Source organism: Lonchura striata, chromosome 1 (genome assembly GCF_046129695.1).
Source record: "Lonchura striata isolate bLonStr1 chromosome 1, bLonStr1.mat, whole genome shotgun sequence".
Lineage (NCBI taxonomy): Eukaryota > Metazoa > Chordata > Aves > Passeriformes > Estrildidae > Lonchura > Lonchura striata.
Genome location: NC_134603.1, coordinates 81,903,937 through 81,928,103, shown reverse-complemented (window position 1 = coordinate 81,928,103; position 24,167 = coordinate 81,903,937).

Sequence of the window (24,167 nt, the reverse complement as noted above, 5' to 3'; positions counted from 1 at the left end):
GGGCATTCTATTTCCCCTTCCCCGGGACCCTGTGACTCTGATCAAGATAACCCTGGACCCCTCCTTCCTGCCCCAGCGGGTTTGGTGGAGAGCCAGGGAAGCCCACCCTGTCCAAAGTCTATATAGACCCCTGACATTTCCTGTTCGTCCTCTCATGCCCCGCTCTCCCCTTGGACACCACAGAATAAAGAGAGCTGAACCAACATATCTCAGGTAAGAGCCTCTTTTGGAAATCTTTGCCATTTCCTGATATTCCTCCCCTCACAGCCTCGGTTCTCTGGGCTAGCCTGATATTCAGGGAGCTGTGCGAGGGAGGGAACGTCAGACATGAACTGATTTTAGTAGTTTTTTTTTTTTCCTTTCTTATAATAAGAACTAGATCATCACTTTTTATCTCCTGACATATGAATATCAGAAGATTTATGCAATTTGAAAACGTCACCAGCAGAATGCATAGTTTCTGGCTTAATCTGAGGTCAATATTAATTTTTAATTAAAATGTAAATAACAATAAGAAACAAAATTTATTAGCAGGAATTGAAAACTACTTCTGGAGGTAAAAAATAGAACATGAATATGATCACTGTAGTACATAAAAATTCTTCCTTGTATATCTACGATCACCTACAGCTCACCCCTCCCAAGGAGGAACGTTCAGTGGTTTTAAAAAATTTAGACATTTTTTAAGGGCATGGTGACATTTTTCAAAAATGTGTTTTTACTAAATATTTATATATTCTTCATAGGTTCAAGGTCAGAACATTTTCCTATTTAAGAATAAGAGCCATTAAGAAAACTACCAAGAATTCCACCGCTGTCAAGTGTATGTTTGAAATCAAAAATTTCCAGGAAGATCAGGTCCTGAGCCACAACATTTCTCAGTGTGACAGACACTGGTGAGACTGAATTTTTTGTAAATAATACAGCATACTGAACATAAATTTACAAATCTTGAAAGTCTGTAGTTTATGAAAAATATAGATAATAAAAAATTCCTGACCACCACCTCTCTCTGAGGATACTCACAATTCAAATTAATCTTTAATCATGATGATATCTGACAATCTTAAAAGTCATTACATAAATTAAAATATCTTTATTTATCTATGGAATCACAGAGTAATTTAGACCAGAGAAAACACTTAAGGTCCTTACATCCAGCCATCAGCCTAATACTACAAAGTTCCTCACTAAAGCCTGTTCCATCCCTTAAATATCACTCCTGTTCCATCCCTTAAGTATTACTATGGATGGTGACACAGCCACTTCCCTGGGCAGCCTGTTCCAAATGTTGATAACCCTGTCAGTGAACACGGGCACCTTTCCAATCTCTCTCTTCCCAGCCTGTAGTGCTACATAGGGTTGTTGCCACCCAAGTGCAGGACCCAGCACACGGCCTTGTTGAACCTCACACCCTTGGCCTTGGTCCATTTAGCCAGCCTATTCAGATCCCTCTTAGGAGTCTTCCTACTCTCTGCCCTAGGTTACACCAAGTACCACTATTACCTTTTCTGTGCTCAGCCTCAGCTGACTAGTTTCCAGTTTTTTTCTTATCTCTGCTAGACACTAGAAAAACAAACTAAAATATCATATTTACCAGTAGGTCAATGAAACTCATCGGTGTTTGCTGCAGCTCAAACCATCATGTCCCTCAATAAATCCTGCAATGCAGGGACTGAAAGGATTGTGCTGTTGACTTAAAAAGGGTACAATGGGGATGATTCATGTGGATTGATTACATCCCCCATTATACTTTCTCCAGAGGCAAACCACTGTACAAGTCAATCTTCATTTCTTTAAAATATCACTATAAAATATTAGGTGTTTTTATTGTATTAGTATATCTATGAGGCTGCTAATGCGCATGTTGAAGTCTGCATAGTGTGCATGAATAGTGTTAAGTTCAAACTGATTCTAGTTAGTGAAACATAACATTTAATAGAAGCAATTTAAAAAAGTTTATTAATAAACCAAATTTAATATTCACTTTGATAATACTGTGAAAACATTCCCTGCAGAAAATTGTTATAAAGGAACTAAGTATAGGAAGGTGAATTCTTAAAAAGGAGTCAGCTTATTATCTACACTTGACTGCAATCTCAGTTGTACCTTATGGACATAGAGACATTATGAACTTCTTGTAACATTTTAAATCCAAATAATTAAATTCAGGCAAATACTTGTGTAGGAGTTCAAGCATAAAAACACTCCATCTGGATTTATGTTTCTGTCTAAAATGAATTCAGAATATTTTGAATAGAAACAACAACCTGCAGGTTTAATGCAGTTTAAGCAATTTGTTTGAACTAAATTCACATTAATTTGATTTTCCTGAATGCTCTAATTTATAAAATTATTTAAAGAAGGACTGGCAATCTTAATGATAAGAAGGTTGTTGTTCAAGGTTCTAACACTGCAGAAGGATGCACTACTTCTAGAAACTATCATTATCAGGTTATCTTCTCTGATCTGTAAGAGGCTGCTTCAAAAATATAATTACATTAAAATAAGTAACATTTAAGTAAGAATAATTCAGCTAAATAGCATGTACACAACAATGGCTTCCTTAAAGTCATTAGCCTCCCACTGACTTTCTGTGCAGAAATATAATCAAAGCTTAAGGGAAAACTAATTCATTGCAGCTGCTTTGTGTAAAATCAGAATGATCTCAAGCTACAGCAATACAAAATTTCTGCTCTGTAAAATTATTCAGTATTATTAACAAGACATTTATTTGCAAATGCAGATTCTTGTAAAAACAAAAATAACACACTCATGCATTGGAAAATACTAAATAATACCTTCCCCCTGTCCCTACCAGCAACTCCCCTCTGGTCTACTTCTTTCTACTTTCTACTGGTCTACTTCTTTTTAAATTAGCTAAGGTTTTCACTGGGTCTTCTGTACAGTCCCATCAGAATACAATACTTAGTAGGAACAAGGATGACTTTTTCCAAGTGAGAGAAATACTAATGACTTCCAGAATGTAAGAGCTGTGCTAGAGACTGCCACCAAAACCAAATCACTTTAATAATGCACCTATTAGCAGTATTTTGGTTCTGTTCCTGAAGGGTTCCCTTCCTGAAGGTATATAAAACCTGCCAGATTTTAGAACTTTTTTAAATTCAGTGTGTTTCTGCTTCTACTGAATTGATTGATGTCACTGTTTTATTATCTGGACTAATCCTTTCCCAAGGTCCCTAACTTTTTAACACCAGTACTTGCAAATTTAGATGCAACAAACAATCTCATTGAGGATTCTACAAAGAAGCCTTTCAATAATTATCGGAAGACTAAAAATCTAAGCAAAAGAATTAATTTCTTGGCAGAATTTTCATATGGTTTCTGTAGGTCTGTATAACCCTAATATTTCCTGATCACTTAGAATTTGTGTCCTTTTCAGATTACCTTTTTCATTGTGTAGATAATGCTAATTTTAATAATTAATATTGGATAAATCTCAGCTCTTTTTGCTGATGATTAACTGCAATCAGGAGGCCTGTGATCGTCACATACAAAAAACTACTTACACAGATTTTGGAGCTTAAAGTCTATGAAATTCAGCAGCCTCTTTACAATTTGAAAAATAAAACAAAACAAAACCATATGAACAACAAATAAAAACAAAATGATGACAACAACAACACAGACACAAAAAACCCCAACCTAACCAAAACCAAACCAAAACAAAAAAAACACCAACCCAACCAACCACCAATAACAAAACCCCAAACCAAACCAGAAAACAATGGAAAAAATCTGGGAACCTTATATGTAATTTTAAGCTTCACATTTACCATTGGCTCTGCCAAGACTATGTCCTGTTCAGTACAAGGACTGTTTCAGATTCCTAATGGAGAAAACTGTGCCTTGTGCTGTAAAGGGATCAAAACAGCCTCATTAATAGAAATTTATCTTGTAGGAATACATACTGCAGCTCCTCATTTGCAGTTGTCAATGACATTAAGCATACTCAGGCCTTATTACTATATTCTGGAAAGCTCTAGAAGCAAACTCCAGCAGCAAAAAGTCAGCCACTCAGTTGGGGTGAAGTAGGAATCTCTCATCCTTCTCTAAAATATTGTCATTCTTTGGTATGATGAGAATAAATCATCCAGGTGTCTGTTTTGCATGTGCCCAGGAAGAAAATATCTCATTCACCATCCTCTGTGTACAACACTCAGAGGTAAGCTGAACAGAATTTTTAAGAAACCATATACTATTAAACAGCAAGAGCAGAGACAAGATCAGGGAATAATGAATTGAAAAAAAAATGAAGAAAACAAACACTCCACAAATGGACAAAACTCTTATACAGGTATAATAAAATTATCCACAAAGCAATTTTGACTCTTTTTATTCCTCAAGTAATATAAACTTCCCAAAATATTGAGGAAATAAATACTTGTTAATTGATGACCTAAACCATATATGCTCTTAACATTGCAACTCTTGAGTAGTGAAAAGTTTTCATTAGGATGCAAATAGATTTGATTTGCCTTTCTTTTTGTTGGTGTTTTTTGTTTGTTTGTTTGTTTTCCCAAACAGGACAAAAAGTTTTCAGCCCTCAAAAGTTTAACATTCAGCCCTCAATCAAAATAAAAAGCAATGAGATTTTTGCCTAAACATATTGTTTCACTATAAGCTGAAAACAGAAGATCATGTTCTTAACTGGGATTTATAACATCTCCACTATCTTCAGGGACACTTGGTAAAATCAACCTGAATTAATTGGAGGGTGAATTTAAAACTCATTGGCTAGCTGCACTAAATTTTTGTGTGGACATATATATGATTTATCTTTATTAACTCCATAAGTTCTGAAATAAGGGATTGACACTGTTAAACTTGAAGAGAGCCTGACAGAGGAATGGTTGAACGACAAGGGACATGATACTGTAAAATTAATCCAAATAGGGAGGGCTACGTGACTGCTGCAAAGTTCGCATGGCCCTGAAGAGTAGATGGTGTGGAGAAAGCAGGATATTGAAACTGCTTGGTATGTAGAAGTAGATAGAGAAGAACAAAGGAGTACTAAGCTGTTCTAATACAAGGCCAGCTGGACAGGCATGTATCGATCACAAAGATACTTTTAAGTAATAGTACAAGTCACATAGCAACCAATCATGAGCTTGGCTTTTGCAATATGTATGAGCTAATTAACGAACATATATATACTGTGTAATCTGTTACAATAAACTGAGACTTGATGATCATGATATCATGAGTCTTGTCTCCCGCGGCATCCCTCTAACAAAACTAACCAGGTGTGCCATTCTGATTGACTTTCTCAAGTGTTCAGGAAAGAGAAGTGCTCAGTTAGAGAGGAGGAGAGGTTCCTTTACAGTATTTGAATTCTTCCATGTCTGGAAAGGAAATTAAATATATGCAAGCATTTTGTTCCCTTTAAATGACTGAATTTTAGTTCAATGAAGAATGGCCAAAGATTGGGGAGATCTTTTTCTGTCCAGAGCAATTTATCCATTATTCTTGTCTATCTCTTGATAAATACATAGATATCCCTATGGACTCTGTTAGTCATTACTTGACTTCTACAGACTTAGGAAGACCAACAGAAGCAGAATAATTCTCAGAAGCTAGGGACTTCTTATAATACGAGGGGAGCTGGACTGGGCAAACACAGATCAAGCTAATAGGGTTAAAGCTGCATTCTCTATCTGTTCTCTAAAAAATGGCAGTTTATATACAATTCAACATAGTTTACACATTTGACTGAGTACAGTATCATTGGTTAGCAAACATTGTTTACTTTTGCCTTAAGGTGCTCAGGCTTTTCACACTGCAGCTCTACACTAATTCACACTCAGAAAGCTCATTACTTTGTGGTCACCTTAACTTAATTTCTAACTGGGCCACACTATTTTCTTGCTGCCTCAAGGCTTCCAGGCCCTTCCAAGGCTGCTTATCAGGGGCCTCATCATAAGGGTAGCTCAACCCTTCACTCTAAATATAAATCATGTCCTGTCTCTCTCAGAAATCTTACAACAATTCTTACTTATCAGGTAGAGAGATTTAAGAATAAATTATTCAGTCAACAAAATATCTGAGAAGAGAAAATCATATACTGGCCTCAGTCTCAACAAATCCTAATTGGGAAGTGTTAAAGTCACTCAGCATCTTGAACCTCATTGGCAGCTATACTTTGCTCTTTTTTTTACAGGTTAAAGAATGTGTTATGTTACAAAACCTTTTACCTCTGATTCTAAATGGAGAAAGCTGTGAAATTGTGCTTTTAATGGTATTTACTTCCAGCTAATAAGCAAAATATGAACCTTTTTGGGTTTCTACATAAAAAAATGTGGGAAGATTCCAAACTTCAGCTGAGGCATATTTCTTTTTTGCACACCTTTGTAAAGCAAATCACTTATTTTGGATGCTGTGTTGTCAGCTACTATGATGCCACTTGCAATATTCTGTGCCACACGATGGAATTTATTTTCAATTTTTTAAACTATGTTTATGTTCCACTCCCCCCACTTTTTTTCCCCATATACCATGCTCAGGCAAAGATAAGGTTTTGCTGTTTTGGTTTAGCAAATCTATTGGGGGTTATCTCCTTAGTAAGATGATATTTTATACCACAGAATTATAGAGAGAACTGCTATGCAGACAAAAACATTTTGGGACATCAAAAATTCCTCAGAGTTGACTGTTCTGTGATCAGGCCTAAATTTTAAATCCATTTCATTTGCAAAGGGAAATAACATGTTTTGTTGTATTAAGAGACTGAAATCAAACAATGCGAAAATTAATTCCTGCCAGGCACTATCTAGAGATAGCTAGTCAACTAGCCTAAGCAAATAAGACAGGTACTTCCAAACTGGCACATGATTGCTGCAAACTGACAAATCTACTAAAGTAAAATAAAAACTAGTCTAAATATATTATTAAGTTAAACTTTTGATTTTTTTTGGTAAATTTTTATACTCTGTGGTTTGTACCAAATGCTAACCTTCTTCTTCTAGTTGCATATATACTGGAAATTTCATCCTTTTTATTAAGACCTTTAATTTTTTTTTATGAATTCTCTGAAAAACAAGGTTTATTAGACAGTATTAATTTTGCTTCTAGTGCATCAGGTCTAAAGGAGTTTGTAGATAATTTCTGTCATCATTAGACTTCCCACAGAAATAATCACCAGTTATCACAATTACTGGAGAGACAGGGAGGAAGGGAACAAGAAGGCATAGAATTATTAATAATTTGACAGAACAAGTCCAAAACACATCTAAGAAAATTTTTGTCTTTACTGATTTCTTTGTCTCTTTTTTTTTTTTTCTTCTTCTGCTTACCTATCACCTTATCATTATGAAACTGAAGACAAATGCTAATCAACTTATAATTGGCCTAAGCCTCAGAAAATTACTTTGGGGAATTTGTATGAGTATGTTTTATTTGTATAAAACATGAGTTTTATTATTTTTGCAGCTAATTAGTAGATCAGTTAAAGTAAATAATTTCCTGCTTCTGCTAGGCATATGCAGTCAAATGCAAACGTATTTTACTTTTTCTTACATTCCCCTACTTCAAAATTGCTTGTAAAAATGTTAAGATTTAAAACAACAGTGTGTATGGAGGAGGAATCTTACTTATGCTCAGTAATGATTTTTTAAAACTAATTAATTTTATAAAATTTTGGGTGTTTTTTTTTTTTTTTTTTAGTAGGTCCTATAGTTTACCAAGCCAGAGTTTCTTATCAGACCTGGACAGTAAACATATACTTCTAACAGCTCAGTTATTAAGTTGGATGCATTTATAAATCAAGCATGGACAGCAAAGAGAAAAAAATCAAACAAATTAACTTATAGAAAAAATAAAACTGGAAAAAAAACGTTCCACTTAAAAAAATCGTCATAGGTTTGTTCCTCAAATGCCATAAAAAAAGTAGGACATATGCTAAACAAATAAATATGTGTAAAGGAATTAAAATACAGCAGATTTGTGGAAAAAAAGCAATAATCCCAGTTTCTACTGTTTCCAAAATGAATGAAAGGTGTTTACTTGGGGATACAAATATGATATATTGTGAACAGAATTTTAAAGGCATCTCTTAAGACTTAGGGCAGTAATGCCTTCTGAGTGATTCCCCATTCCTTTCTTTCCTTTTCTGTCTCCTTCCTGTGGGTATTCATGCTGTGACATAAGGTCAAGATGGGAAGCTATTCCTCATTTATTTGAGTAAACAGGCAGTAAGATAATAGAGTAGGGAATTCCGCTTTTTTTAACTCTACTGTTTCTCATATTGCTTCTGCTGCTGATGCAGGTTTATAAATTTCTTCATCTATCAGACAGCAAAAATAGCTGATGCTGAAAATATTGATGGCATGCTGCTGGTTACAGAAGCTGACATGCTTTAGCCATGTGGATCTGATGAGCAGCCTAATCAAAGCCACAAACAAAGGGATGTTTGAGGATGCTGAGCACATCAGTAAGCTGCATCCTGAGACTGCAGATGAAAACCCAATTTATTTTACTGGAAAAGAGTATGCATGTGATTTTATTTTCCCATTATTTGGCACTTAACAAAGCTTCAATCGGAACCTAAATTTCTGCCATTTCCACAGCATTTTTATTTGTTATCTTTAAATACTGAACTGCTAAACCTTCTGTGCAGTTCTGCAGAAGCACTTTCTATGGCCACTTCTGCTGACAATGGGCATTAGATCAAATCTTTTTGTACATCAAACACAGAAGAGAGAATGTTGTGGGATGGGACACTATTCTTACCCTTGTCCTCCCTATTTGAAGGCAGAAAATACTATAGCATCTCTACAACTTTTCATACAGTTGCTTTCTAAGAATAGTAGAAATCAGGGATGGATTCCTAAATTACTTTTCCCCCCATCTGGTTAAAATATGTGTATTTTAAAAAGCCATAGATAAGTATGTCAGCTTTGGAGAACTGAAGCAAAGGCTGCAGGCATGGGAAGCAGTTGAGCAAAGACAAGTGAGGCACAAATAAATAATGAAACTTCACAGTTAACTTGATGTGCAAGCTCATCTCTAGAGTATGCCCAATTTACTCAGATATTTCCAAGCCTGGGGCATATGAACACTGGTAACCTTGCAGCTGTAGTTTGAAGAGATCTAGCACCTGAAAATTATGTGGTGTCAGGAGAGAAATTCGTTGAGGCAGGAAAGACTTTCCTGCCTCAACGAATTCCATAAATTAAAAATGTGCGCCTTGGGCTTACTCTTTTCAGAGTAAAAAATACGTTTGTTAATTTCAAGTTATTATTTTATATTCCTTCATTCATCTGTCCCCTTCATTTAATCAAAAATCCCTGCTATAGCTATATGTTATAGCTATATTTTACCTAGTGATTATAATCATGACAGATTACCAGTTGCATTCAAGGTGCAATAGTAGCAATACAAAGATGAAAGACATGGAAAATGGAAGAACTTGAAGGAATGCTGGTCTTTCTGGTATGCAAATGAACTTCACAAACAATTGCCTGTTGCAAAATGTATAAATTACTAATATAAAAACACTGCTGAATTTGATCCCCAATGGTAGGATCTTTTCTAAAATAGTTTTGTTTATGCTATGCAGTTCTGTTACATACTTTAAAATAATACAAGCCAAGTGTAGTACTTTTGAAGGAGGCAAGAGGAAAGGAAGACTTTGCTCTTGGGACTTTCACTGAGAAAACTGTTAGAAAAAAAATCTTGAAAGTTAATGCTAAGATCAAAAAACTTCCAACGTCAATACACCATAAAGCATATACATTATTAAACATTGATACATTATACCTTGATTCTGCACTTTTATATTCTTTCCCATGTGCAAGATAGCCACAAAGCCTTGCAATTCCTATAATTCCCTCTGCAGTAAGGGTCTTCACTCTTTTTGATCCTTGTGATGCTGAAAAAAAAGAGTTTTCACTCTCATTAGCTATAATAGCAGGGCAAAGGAGGGGAGTTTGAGGAGTGGGTTGGTTGGTTGGTGCTGCTTTTTTTTTTGTGACATTCAAATATTTTTTCTTTCATTCCTGTGACATATGTAGGAACAAGAGACCAAGTGCATTACAATTATTGTACAAATCACTTTATGGAGCAAATAGATACAACAGAGATGGAGCGTATATCACATTTTGTTATGCAGCACTTAAAATCTTAATTAAGTATGAACTACATAACTGTACTGATGTGATTGATTCTGTTTCAGAACAGTAGCATTATAGCTTGGGAAGAAAAGAACTAAGCAGCTTATAGAAAAGTTCATTTTCCACAAGAAGGGCAACAGAAATTAATGACTGGTTATCTGGTAACTGTCATAGGCTACTGGAGTTCAGCACTGGTGGCAGTAACTGCTGGATCACATCATCCATTTATTCACAAATAAGATGTAAACAAAACAGAAAAGACCCGACTTCTCTTCACTGAACCTCATTTGGAAGTAAACAGAAATTTGTAGAGAAATCTTCCATGTTTTTTATTCTAATGTTACTCTATGAAGAAATTTTTCAAATTAATGGGGAATAAAAAAATGCTCCATAATCAGTTTCAAGGCATATGTTTCATGATATCTGATTTAGATAGGACATGTGTTTGTTCAAGCTGTGATTGTCCCAACATATAGGTGCTTGATTTTATTTGTTTAAATTAGATATGATGCTTCCATATTCTCTTTAGTGGTTGTATCAAATCTTAAGTGAGGTACTGTTATTTTAATACCTAATAAGCAATTAAAGAAAATAAGTAAAATATTTATTAATGTAACAAACATTGTAAATTTGATAACACCACCACGAGAACTGCTAGTGCTGCAAGTCTATAAAAAACAGACCACAGAATAAAAGTGGGAAAATATAAAATCTTCATCTGAAATACTCAGCAATTTGTTCAAACAACTCATTTTCCTCTTAAGATTGGATAAATAAATAAAAAAAGAAAAAAAAATTGTCTGAATGTAGCAGAAATCCATTTGTATTTATTTTCTCCTTTTGAAAGAATTCAGTAGGGTTTCCCAATTCATAGAGCTGAATTCATATGATCATTAAGTGGATTAAAAAGAGAACACAATTATCAAGAAAAAATAGATAAACAATGTATGCAAAAATCATATTAATTCTACATGCTTACATGGTGCAAAGCAGGCAGTAATTTCCAATTTTTGAAAATTGATTTACTATTTTGTGTTGCAGTATACATAATCATGCAAAAACTTAGAAAGAGGTCACGTGATTAACATAATGAGTTAAATCAGATAAATCTGATTGTCATGGTGGAAAGATCCAAGAGACCACATTTGCTGCTAGCTCATAAAGGTAGTGGCAAAGGTGGGAGACCAACTGAACACCTGAAAGTATGATTCATAAGAAATTGGTTGAGTTGCAATTAAATCTACTAAATTGTAATTATGTTCAAAAAATCTTCACTTGGAAATTCTTGTTTAGAAGTTAGATTTTTTCTGTATTATATATAGTCCATAATTGCACTCTACAACTAAGCACTTCATCCAGCCAGTATTTCAAGTTTGAATTGGTAAAAGAAGGTATTTTTACTTATGCTCTACAATATAATGTATATTAAATTTTGGGTGTTTTACTATTCTTTCTGTACTTTTATTATAATTTGATAATGTTGCAGCTGATCTTGGAAAAGTCAACAACCTGAAAACTGACACTGAAAATGAGAGAATTTTACTATTATTTGATGATCTCTAGGCCACACGAATCTAATTATTTTTACCATATGAAGATCTCTCAATGGTACTGTCATTACAGTGAGCTCAAAACTGTACGCAAATACTAGAGTGAAAACAAATTTCTCAGTAGGTAGTTTTCTTCAATAAACAATGCTTATCTTATGTCTACATTATTGAAGTGGTCCACTTCTCTCCCCTATGCAGTAGAACTGCTTTTATTTTTAATATAAGTAATTGTGTTACTGTCTGGCATACAAATATTTTTTAAGACAAATTAATACAAAGATTTTTTAAAATATTCCAATTTCTCTATGTTTTATAAGTCAAGCACCATAATTATTTTTTGAAAACAGCCAAACTGCCTGTAATGCCAATGAAAAGAAAGAAAAAGGATTTCAAACTACTACTTGCTGTTTTTGGTAAATTCAGAAATATCACCTATTTTGCAGACTTAGCTCTTGCATATGTACACATTCATTTGTTTTCACAAAATGCTGACATCAAACATATCAGGAAATGCTCATACTTTTTTCATATAATCCTAGGGATTTTTCCTCATTATTTTTCAATATTTATAAAGCTATTATAGCATCATAAAAATTACAAAGCTGTAATCCTTTTGCTTATTAATACTTCAGGTTTGAGATGAAAAGAATGAGGTTGTCACTTTATTAATTAACATAAATGAGAGAAAATGTAGTCTGAAGGTATTTGTTAAACATAGATTTGTTCTTTTTCAATTATTTTATTAAACAAAAGTTACACAACTTCATACATTTAATAAATCTGAGTCAAAGGGTATTTATATTATAAGACTGTCTTCTCAATCTCATGTATAGAGAGGTCACAAGTCCTCTGACTCTATCAGATCATTTGAGAAAATACAGACTAAGATTCTTCCTAGGTAGAACCAAGGTGTCTAGCACTACCTCGGTACTCTCATTATTCTCTCTACATATGACAGTTACCCACAGATCTGTTTTTTTCCATATAATTTTACTGTACATACAAATTTCATCTAAATATACTGTAAATGGATTATTGCATGTACCATATGTCTAAGTAAATCCTCAAATACTGAAGTTACCTCCAAGTATATTGTACAGGTGTGTTGATTCTGGCTGGGGTAGAGTTAATTTTTTTCACAGTGGCTGGTATGGGGCTGTGCTTTTGATTTGAACAGCGATCAGAATAGAGGTAAAGATGTTTGTGTTATTGCTGAGCAGGGCTTACACAGAGCCAAGCCTTTTTCGTTTTCCATACTGCCACATTGTCAAGGAAATTGTGGGTGCTTGGGAGGTTGGGAGGAAACACAGTTGGAACAGGTGACCCAAACTGACGACAGGCATATTCCAGACTGTGTGACATCATGCTAAATATATAAATTGGAGGGAAGGAGGAAGGGGGGAACATTAGGATTGATGGTATTTTTCTTCCCAAGTCACAGTTACACCTCATGGTGCCCTGCTCTTCTGGAAATGGCTGAACATGGGAAGCAGTGAATTAATTCCTTGTTTTACTTTGCTTTTGTGCACCATTTGCTTTCCCTATTAAACTGTTCTTTATCTCAATCTACAAGTTTTCTACATTTTACATTTTCTACCCTTTCAGTTCTCTCCCTGGTCCCACTGCTGGGAGAGTGAGCGAGTGACTTGGGGCTTGGCAGCTGGCTGGGGTTAAGCCACAAGAAAAGGTCAGACTCCTGGTCAGATTAAACATGATGTCCAACTGAGCTGTTGCTGGTTCAGATGGCCAGGAAAAGAAAAAATCAAGAAAAGCATAAAAATATGTAGGTTTTGTGTTACTGACATCTCTGGACAAGAAAAATAGCAAAAGTCCATGTGAATTTTAACCTGCCTTATATCTGAACCTTGGTCTATTTTGTCTGCTTCTTTAGGTGCACCCAAAAACCAGTGCTTCCAAATGGAAAAAAATAAAAAAGTTAGAAGACACGAAATATTTTTCTGGGAGAGAATCAAAACATGCTTACTCATTTGTACATGGTGAAAAAATAATACTCCTTTAGTAACTATTAAAAACTCAAACCCCAACATTTTGTTTGCAAGGGAAAACAAAATTATATATTTAATATGACACAACAGTTAACTGGAAGAAGCCCTTGGAAATCTTGTCCATTCCTTCTATTTCAAATCATTTTACATCAAGGACTCAGGATTTCTTACCAGTTTAATAAGGATTACCTTCATATTCATTCAGGCCATTATGACTGTGGCACCATTTCTAAGAGGCTTACATGAAAGCTATTTACAACTATATATTGCATGCTTCAAAGGGTAATGTTACAAAGACTATAAAGAGCAAATGAAAAAAAATTATGTTTTAATCTCTAAATGCAGTAAAAAGTCAACCTAGTAAACAAGCAAAAAGCTAGTTAAAACCCCAAATAAGCTGCAATAGGTTCAGTTGTTCTGTTATGAATACTGTGAGCTTTGTTTCGCTAGTAATTTAAGATTAATTTTAAATCAAAGAATCAGAGGGAACAGCTCATGATAGGGCTCCTAAATGAAGGCAGATAGTAAAGATTTTTGTGTTTATTAACTGCCAAACTCTAGTCTAAAGCAATCTCAAATAATTCTATGTCTACAGGCAAAATTATACAAATTATCATAATTTTAGATATTTGCAAGGTCTTTTGGATGTACATTTCATAAAATCATAGAATCATTAAAGTTGGAAAAGACCCCTGAGATTGTTGAGTCCAACCATTAGCCACTATATTCACTACTGAACCACAACCCTGAGTGCCACATCCACAAGTTTTTTGAACACTTCCAGGGATAGTGATTCTACCACTTCCCGGGGAAGTTTATTCCAATGCTTAACCACCTTTTCTGTTAAGATTTGTCTCCTAATATTATTTTCTATTGTTGTGGAATCATTCTATGCACCCCCAACTGGATTTTTAATTTATTTCAGTTTCATCATAATTAAAAAATGAGAAGTCCTGCAAAGCAAAATAAACAAAATTCTATGATTTTGTCATCTAATCTTTATTTATGTAGTGAAAAATTTCTGTTGAAACAGGTCTGATGTAACTGCATGCATTAGCATTCTTCTCAACTTTTATAAATGCAGAGAATAATTAGAATGTAATTTATAGTTGTTACTAGAAGATGCAAATATTTACTTCTTTCACTATTACTACTGGGTCTAAAATTAAAAGTGGTAATGGCACATAACATAATCAGAAAATAAAAACATGTAATTTATAGGACTCAAATAAATAATTTGGGTTTTCCTCTTGGTATCTACCAAACAAATGCTTAATAAAACTATTTATTTCCTTAGTACAGAAAGATCCTTTAGGGAAACATGAAGAAAAAAATCTTTAGCTAAAATCTAAGCTGCAACATGATATAGATGACAATATTGATCTTACGCAATCAGTTCAATAATTCTATGAGAAAATAATGTACACAACATGCCTAATTTATTTTTACAGATAAACAGTGACACTCAGATAGGAAAAAATGTTACTGACATACATAATAGATGCTAGATAAAAATTTAAAATAACTTGCAAAAGGGCACTGCTTTTTTAGTAGCTTTACTTGTAATGAAGAACCTTAGTGAGATAGATTTCTATTTAATTTACTATGGTATGCAACAGAATAAATCTACTGAAATCAGCATGGAATACCACTGTAAAACAACATCAAGTCAAGTGAGGACACTAAAACTAATGCTGTGGAAGAAAAGCATTCAACAAAGGGATTAAATAGAACACATCCTTACATTTTTAAAATACATAATAAATTTTTGTAATCGTTTACATAAATCTTGAGATCATTTTAAGCTCCTTTCATGTGTTTACTGTACTCTTTTTTAAACTCTGGTCTTCTTCATTTCATACTATTTTAGCTCTGCCTATAATTTTCTTGAAAAAAATAAGATCTTCAGTTCCTTTAGTGTTCTAGTTTTTAGCATTAATTTATTAAATTTAATTAATAACACATTTAAATGTTGAGCATTACCCAGATGAAAAGCAGGTCAATAGATTGAGAAATCTTAGAATTGAAGGTGTTCTTAAGTGCCAGTTAGGAAAAGTCAAATAAGTAATAACATAGAGTGTCAGACATCAGCAGCAAGTGCCATGACTTCTTTCAGCTTTTTTATGTTGACCTGCTTGGATGTTTTGCCAAAGAAATTGCAAATCTCTGTGGACAATAGATGTATTTGTGTTGGAGACTACATTTGCTGCTGCTACGCTTGGTTCTGTTACCATTTGCCAGTTAGCAGGTATTCATGAATGAATGAACATAAATCATACTAAAATCCCAGTTTGAAATTGGCTTTTTTAGTACAACAGTCATAATGAGATATTCCATACTTTAATATATGAAAATCTTCTTACTGGGTAAAACTTCCACTGCTCAATGGCAATTAACTAGTAAATATTAACAAAAGTTGCCTCTTTGGAAATACCAGGCAAAGAAGCTCTTAAATAGACACAGAAATTTTGAATATTTCGATTAATTAAATGAGAAACAAAGCAAAATTCATCTATTTTTTCAGTTCCTTTTTAAGGAAGGAACTTTTCTACATTACTTCATATACTAAGTGGAAGAGTTTTCATTTCTCTCCAGTAAGGCCTTTGAAAATAAGGGTAAGTATGTAAGTATGTAAGTAATACAGGGCTTTTCTCCAGCAGCTGCAGGTAATGGCACCATGGAATGTATGCCATTAGTAAATCCCAGTAACATATTTTATCATTTCCTCATGGTAGCAAGACAAAAAAATCCTTATTGTTGATATCCTTCCATATCCATGTGAGAACTACAGATGATGTGTCTCAGAAAAAGTAAGGAAACTATTAACCTCACAAGAATATATAGTATTCATTATCAAAACCTTACTATCATATCTTAACACTCCTAAAATATACCTTCGAAGAAAAGACACTGAAAGATATTTTGGGCATTTTTTTCCCTGATTTGGAAAACAGTCTGAAGCGGTGGTGCAGTAAAATATGTCTAGGACAACGAAGAAGTTGGCGAGAGATAGGAAAAAAAGAATACCTTCCACAGACTCAAAGCAGAAGCTTTTTCTCAGTAGAGGTGACCTGAAGGAGGAGCAAGTTTATGAGTACCAAAAGAGTATTAGTGATAGTATCTGTTCAGTTTCCATCTCATGACTTGAAAAAAGAACTCTCAGAAGTAGTGAGAAAATCTTCCAATGGTGGAAAATGGATGATATCACAAGGAGAAAATAGTAGAACTCAACTCAGCTTTGAAAGAACAAGAACTAAGCATGGAAAAGAACATGCTTATGTTCTTGGAAACTAACATTTTATTTTGGTGAAAATAATATGATATATTGCTTATAGGCATTGTATAATTACAACAGAGAATTAGAAATAGATTAGTGAATTTCTATACCTTCCATCTTTTTTAAATTCACGGGGTCTTTGAATTAAAACTTCCTTAAAAGCCTTTCTTTATTTTGTTATCTGTAAGATTCATGAGGAAACAAAACAAAATGTGTGGTCACTGTACTTGTAGCTAAGCACTGTACAAAGTCAATGAGTCATACATTTTCATACAGAATTAGAAAAATAGCCTAAAATCATTCCTCTACAAAAAAAAATATTTAATCTCAAATTTTTTTTTTTTTGCATGGATAGGTCTCTTGATTATTGTTCTGTGAACATAGGACATGAAAAGGAAATACCTTAAATTTATCAAAATCTGTTTGGACTCTCTCATATAGTTCTGCCATAGAAGGTCAAAAAAAAAAAAGAAAACCTTCTGTTTGTTAACTAATTTATCTTTTTGGTTTCAGTAGTGTCTAATGCTCCCTGCATCATCTTCATTTTCACCATACTGTGCTGACAGATTGTACCTGAAAAGAAATTTATCTTCAAATTAATCAATAGGAAAGAAAGAAAGGAGTGAAGAAAAATGTATTCCCATTTAAAATAAAAATCTTTAGGGTGCAGGTCTGGGCACATTACTCAGCTGGACATCTCAGATGCTGACACCAATTTCATCTTGCTGAAAACTTTGCAATTTTATTTTCAGTTAACAAATAAATATGAACAAAAGAGGCACACCTACACCCTTTGAAATATCCTATATGACAACACTAACTTCACTGAAGCCCACTAAATCATAGATGCAATAAATACACTTCAAAAAAGATACTCTGCAAACAAAACACAACAACTGGATTTTCTGACTTTCATCTATTTGTTATGAGTTGTGAGACACCTCCCATTAGTCTGATACCATAAATTAATAGTCAGCAGTAAAACTAGTTTATGAAATCACTTGTCACACTTACTACAGATGATACCAGTCCTTGATAATGTGAATGCTCTCTGACCTATAAAGTTAACTTTATTAATAAACCCACTTTTGGTTCAGTGATTCTGTGCTGAAAAAATAGGGGCTGTTGACAAAGACACTGAATAAAAAAGATCCCAGCAAAGACCCACATAGAATTCCACTTGCCAAAGATGTTGAGTATGACCCATTAAAGACTGCTCTTGGGGTTCAAATATCAACCCAGTTCTTTACTCACCTAATTGTCTAGTTCTGCAGACTGCAATAGCTCTGCTAAAGACAATATAAATCTCAGAAGGCAATAAATCATATATTAGTGGTTTAGTAAATCCTTAGTAAATCCATGCTGACTCTTCCCAGTCACTTTTCCCTTCTGCATGTGCCCTGAAATTACCTCCAAGAGGGCTTCCTCCAAGATGCTCCCAAGAGCTAAAGTGAGGCCTAAAAGTGGTGTCTTAAAAATCCCCAGATTCTCCTTTTGGCTGTGGGCAACATTTTCCTTCCTCCACACATTGAGAAGTCCCTGGATCTCCACAATCTGTCAAGGATTGCAGACAACAATATTACCAGCACATTAGTTAATTCTCTCCACAGCCATAGACACAGTTCTACCCACCTGAGTTTCCTGTGGAAGCTAAGCATGTATTAGAAATTAAACAGAAGTTGAACAGCAGCAGATTGAATAGATAGAAGAGCAACAGAACATTAGTACTACACAGGATTATATTATCAAGCCGATTAAACTTACATGTCATATAACTGGTTCATTTTCATTGTTGTCATTAGAATCCAAGAAAAACCTCAATGGGAAAATGATAGCAATGTGAGTCACAATTCCCTCTCACGATAACAAATCAGGCAAGTAGGTATGTTTGACATTTGCTGCCTTCGAATTTCAGAACAAACTGCCAGAGGCAAAAAATATATTAAACTAAAAATTAAACTTTCCTTCAGTCACCAAGGTATTAAACCATGCATTGGTATAGAAATCCTATATTCTTGAAAAAAAATTTTTTAGACAGTAGTAACACATGACTTGTCCAAATGCTATCAATAGGTATAAAAGAGACCACAGAAGGCTTGTGTTGGATGGGACCTTAAAGATCATCTAATTCCAACACCCCTGTTGTGGGCAAGAACACCTTCTATTAGACCCTCAGTGACTTATCCAAACTGGCCTTGAACAATTCAGTGATGAGGTATCCACAGCTGCTCTGGGCAACTGATTCTAGAGTTTAACCATCCTCACAGTGAAGCATTTCTTCCTAATATCTAATCTAAACTTACTCCCTTTCAGTTTGGAGCCATTCCTCCTTGTCCTGTCACTACACACCCTTGTCAAAAGCCCCTCTCCTGCTTTATTGTAGGATTCCCTCAGGTACTGAAGGGCAGCAATTTGTCTACCTCCAAGGTTTCCCTTTTCCAAGCTGAAAAATTCAAGTTCTTTCAGTTTTACTTGCAGGAGAGATTTTCCATGAATCTCTGAATCTCTCCTCTGGGTCCACTCTAATGGGTCCATGTCCTTCCTGTGCTGGGGCCCTAGCAACTGCATGCAGCGCTCCAGATGGGGTCTCACCAGAGCAGAGGAACAGGATGACCTCCCTCAACCTGCAGGCCACACTTCTTTTGATGTATCCCAGAACAAGGTTTTCTTTCTAGGATGGAAGCTCTCATCTATGGCTCACATTCTGCTTCACATCCACCAGCAACCCCAAGTCCTTCTTGTAAGGGCTACTCTTGATCTGTTCATTCCTCATCCTGTGTTAATACAGGGATTACCCCAACCCAGATCCCCCATCCTACCCTTTTTTAAAATGGGTACAAAGCTTCCTTTTTCCCAGTCACCTGTGACTTCACTTGCTGACCGGGACTTTTCAAATATTATGGAAATGGCTTGGCAACTACATAGATCAATTCCCTCAGGACTCTGGGTCCCAAACATTTATGTACCTTCAGGGACTTCAGGTGGTCATGAGCCTGATCTTTACTTACAGTGGGAAACACTTTGCTTCCCCAGTCCCCACCCTGCTCTCCATCTACTCAAGAAGTGTAGGGAGAGAAGTTTCATTGAATACTGAGGCAAAAAATTGTTGAACTCCTCAGCTCTGTGACATTCAGATATTATTACAATATATGTTTAGGGGTTTTTCTCTCGGTTCCTTTTTTTTTTTTTTTTTTTTTTGTTGTTGTTCCTTTTCTTTAACTATGAAAAGAAACCAATGGGACAAATAAGGATCATGCTGAATAATCATCATGGGTTGATTCACTACTGAATGACTTACTTTTTAAAGAAAAAAGCTAAAAAGTGCATGTTACTAAAGTAGTTTACTTCCTTTGGAACCATATGACTGTATTTTCTTTCTTGCTAAATCCAAGCTGCAGAAAACTATCAGAATGCAACCAAAGTTTCAGTCCTGACACAATAATGTTGTCACGTTCTGCTATGTCTTGTAAATACAGAGTAGCAGCAGTTCTTCAGCAAATTTACACTGGAGTTACATTGAGTTAACTTAGAATTTGACTCAGATCTCATTAGATCAATGAATCAATAAGATGGTCAGCTTTTCTGACTTAAAATCTTGTCTAGCTGAGGGGTAGAAAATGGATACTCCTTACCTCAGAGACAGAAATGAAGGAGACTCTCAAGACACAGCTTGGCAATAAGATGCTTAGCTGGATAGAGAACTAGATTATAGAGTGACACCATCATGTAAGTCTTACCAGGCATGTGGCCACATTTTATTTCTTTACAGAGACAAGGATTTATCAGCAGATTATCTTTATGTAGCACTGCTATAAATCATGATTTAACAGCACTTACATTTGACCTACTTTTTCATCATCACAAAAACCACTGTGATCATTATATGTGGATAGTGTCTTAAAGTGTATGTTCATAGTGACATTAAGTGTATATTCAGCATGTTGGCATTTCTTCTGTTTGCTGGGCTAAGCAGAATTGTTGCAAAAATTTAGAACTCTACTCACGTCCCCACATATTAACAAAAAACCCCACAAAAAACAACAACAAAAAAAAAACCCAAAACAAAACCCAACCAAAACAAAACAAAAAAACACCAAGGAAAAAAAGCACCTAGGAACTGATTTTTCAGAAAAAAAATCACATTCCTTGTCATAAGCATAAAAGAATTTTAAGCATACTAAAAAGTTATGCACCACAACCATTCTTTGAGTGTTAAATCTAGCAGTTCTCCTGTGGCTTTCTGGTCATCTGCCAAACATTCTTTCATTTCAGGGATGTCTCATAGAGTGCAACAGACAATGGTCTAAACTTTGGAACTATGGAGCATATGCCAGATACGACATTGTACCCCAGGAGGAATTTATTCAATTTGCCTTCATTTGATTCTAATCACACATTCATCTGTTAGTTGTGGCACTGAGTACCTGCAGCTTACATTTTTTAATTAACAACACTGTTACAGCTGCAACTAGGGGAATACCAAAAGTGCATTCACAATTATGTTGAACTTTATACCCTTTTTTAATTTTACAGAACACAATACGCCATTCAATTTTTATAGTACATGAATCGTATTCTCTACATTTGCATCTTCACCAAGATATAAGCCACAGCACTAATATAAAACTTATACACTACATAATAATAGGGATATACTATATAAAGTTTAACAAGGGCAGTTTCTGGATTCTGCACCTGGAATGGAGCAACCCTGGTTGTGTGTATAGACTAGAGAATGAGAAGCTGGAAAGCTGCACCATGGGAAGGGCCCTGAGTGTCCTGGTCAATGGCAAGTTGAATCTGAGTCAGCATTGCCCTGGCAGCCAGCAAGTCCAGCCGTGCCCTAGGGGGCATCAGGCACAGCATCACCAGCCAGGCAAGGGAGGGGATTGTCCTGCTCTGCTCTGCACTGGGGAGGCCTCACCTTGGGTGCTGGAGGCAGTTGTTATAAATAAAAAAATAATGTAATGGATCTACTGTTACACAATAATTACGTATATATTGCTAAAAGATTTTTCTTTTAGCTATTAAATAGATAATCGACCAATCTGAAATTCTCTGGGATTCTATTCACTTACTTCCTACTATCATAATTAACATTAAAATGAATGTATGCTGCATGCAGTTGTTATACAATTTGCTAAGTTTTGGGTACCACAATATAGAAAAGATACAAAACCATTAGAGAGTGCTGAAAGGAGAGCAACAAAGATGGTGAAAAGTGTAGAGGGGAAGCTGTATGAGGAGCTGCTGAGGTCACTTGGTCTGTTCAGGATGGAGAAGAGCAGACTGAGGGGAGACCTCATCAAGTCTACAACTTCCTTACAAGGGCAAGAGGACAAGCAGACACTGATCTCTTTTGTGGTGACCAGTGACAGAACTCAAGGGAATGGCCTAAAGTTGTGTCAGGGAACATTTAGGCTCGATATTAGAAAAATGTTCTTCCCCCAAAGGGTGGCTGAGCAGTGAAACAGGCTCCTTGGAGAAGTGGTCACAGCATCAAGCTGGACAGAGTTCAGTAAGCATTTGAACAATGCTCTCAGACATATGGTATGATTCCTGGGGTGTTCTGCAAAGAAAGAGCCAGGAACAGGACTTGATCCTGATGAGTCCCTTCCAACTCAGCATATTCTATGATTCTATGAATTTTACCAAAACAAGATATACAAGATAAACCAAAAGTTTTAGATATGCCATAATACGGACTTAGTTGCATCTCTACTCTGAAAAAAACAGTATTGTAAAACTATTTTGAATATGACATAAAAGAATAGCTTCATTCCAAAACTTCTGTTTTTCCTCAGAAGACTATCTCTTCTGAAGTAATCATTCTTCTTCCTTTTAAGTCTGTTCTTTAATTACTCAACCTCAAATTCTGCAGCAAAGAATATCTTTGGGCAAAGTCAGAGCAAACCAGGAGGAGAGTAGAATTACACTCTCGTATAGAGGAAGAAAAGAAGATGTTGTTCTGTTTCTATTCTATCCATAAAATAAATTTTCCTTTGTTATGTAACTGAAATAAGAATCTCAATGATAAAATGTAATGTGTATTTATAATAAACAATTTCTTATTATTGAAAATGGTGAGTTTTACTTAAAATGTAATCAACTATGGGTGATTATTTCTCAGGAGCAAATACTACTGCTTGCATATTTTATGTATAAATATCTGTTACCATGGATTCTGAATATTGCTTCAGAATTTTTTTATTTTTCATTAATAAATAACAAAGTTCTAAAAGTTGTTGCTTTAAAATGAATCATGCAATACAACTGCAGGCAAAACATTCCATTACGATACTCCAATAAAAAAACAGTAAGAATTCATTTCTTACCCAGAACAGCAAGGAAACAATAATGTTTGTTAAAACAAGAAGGTAATAAAAAATACCAAACGGTCTGTGAATTAAACTAGTGAAAAATACTTAGTGATTGAGATCAGGAAGTCATAGGTCAGGAAATTATCTTAGTGGTATCATAAACATGCACTGTCTTTCAACTGCTCTAATTCAACTACATCCATGGAAATGCTGTGTGGATTCTTCATCAAATACATCACTGCCAGAAAATTAGTTTCTGACTCTGCAGTCGTGGAGCAGTCATGTTTGCTGAGGCTTTAGGTTGGTTACCCTAAAATACAGAAGCTCACCTGTAACTTGTATTAGTGAGAAGAACTGCACTACAGTTGGGCTCTGGAACCGTTAGCAATCCCATCTGAAGTCAGAGTTGCCTTGAGTCACTGAGACTTTGTGAAGAACAACTGGAGTCTGGAGCTGAGAAGTCCAAAGAAGATACCAGATCGCAGATGTCCTTAAAAAGCCTGCACTGAGATATGGCCCTTCTAACTCAACTGCTTATATTTAAGTATCCTACACCTCAAGGGACAAACGACATTGCTTAATGGTTAACTGAAGTGGTGACCCCCTTAAAAAAAAGACTTTTGTAATTTTGTATTGAATGTGGAGGCAGTCTAGTTCCACCAGAGGGGCCCCTAGTGGAAGAACTTGGCATATCCAAAATTACACAGAAAACTTGTAGCAGGGAAATAAATTGAGTCCAAAATACCAAAATAGTTACTTAGCACCAACAAAATTTTCCTCTCTAAAAGGGCATGCTACTTTTCTGGGAAGGAAAAAACATTATTTTGCACCTTTCCCACATACATTTCTTCAAAGGCATTAAGAAAGGGAATAAACATGAAAAT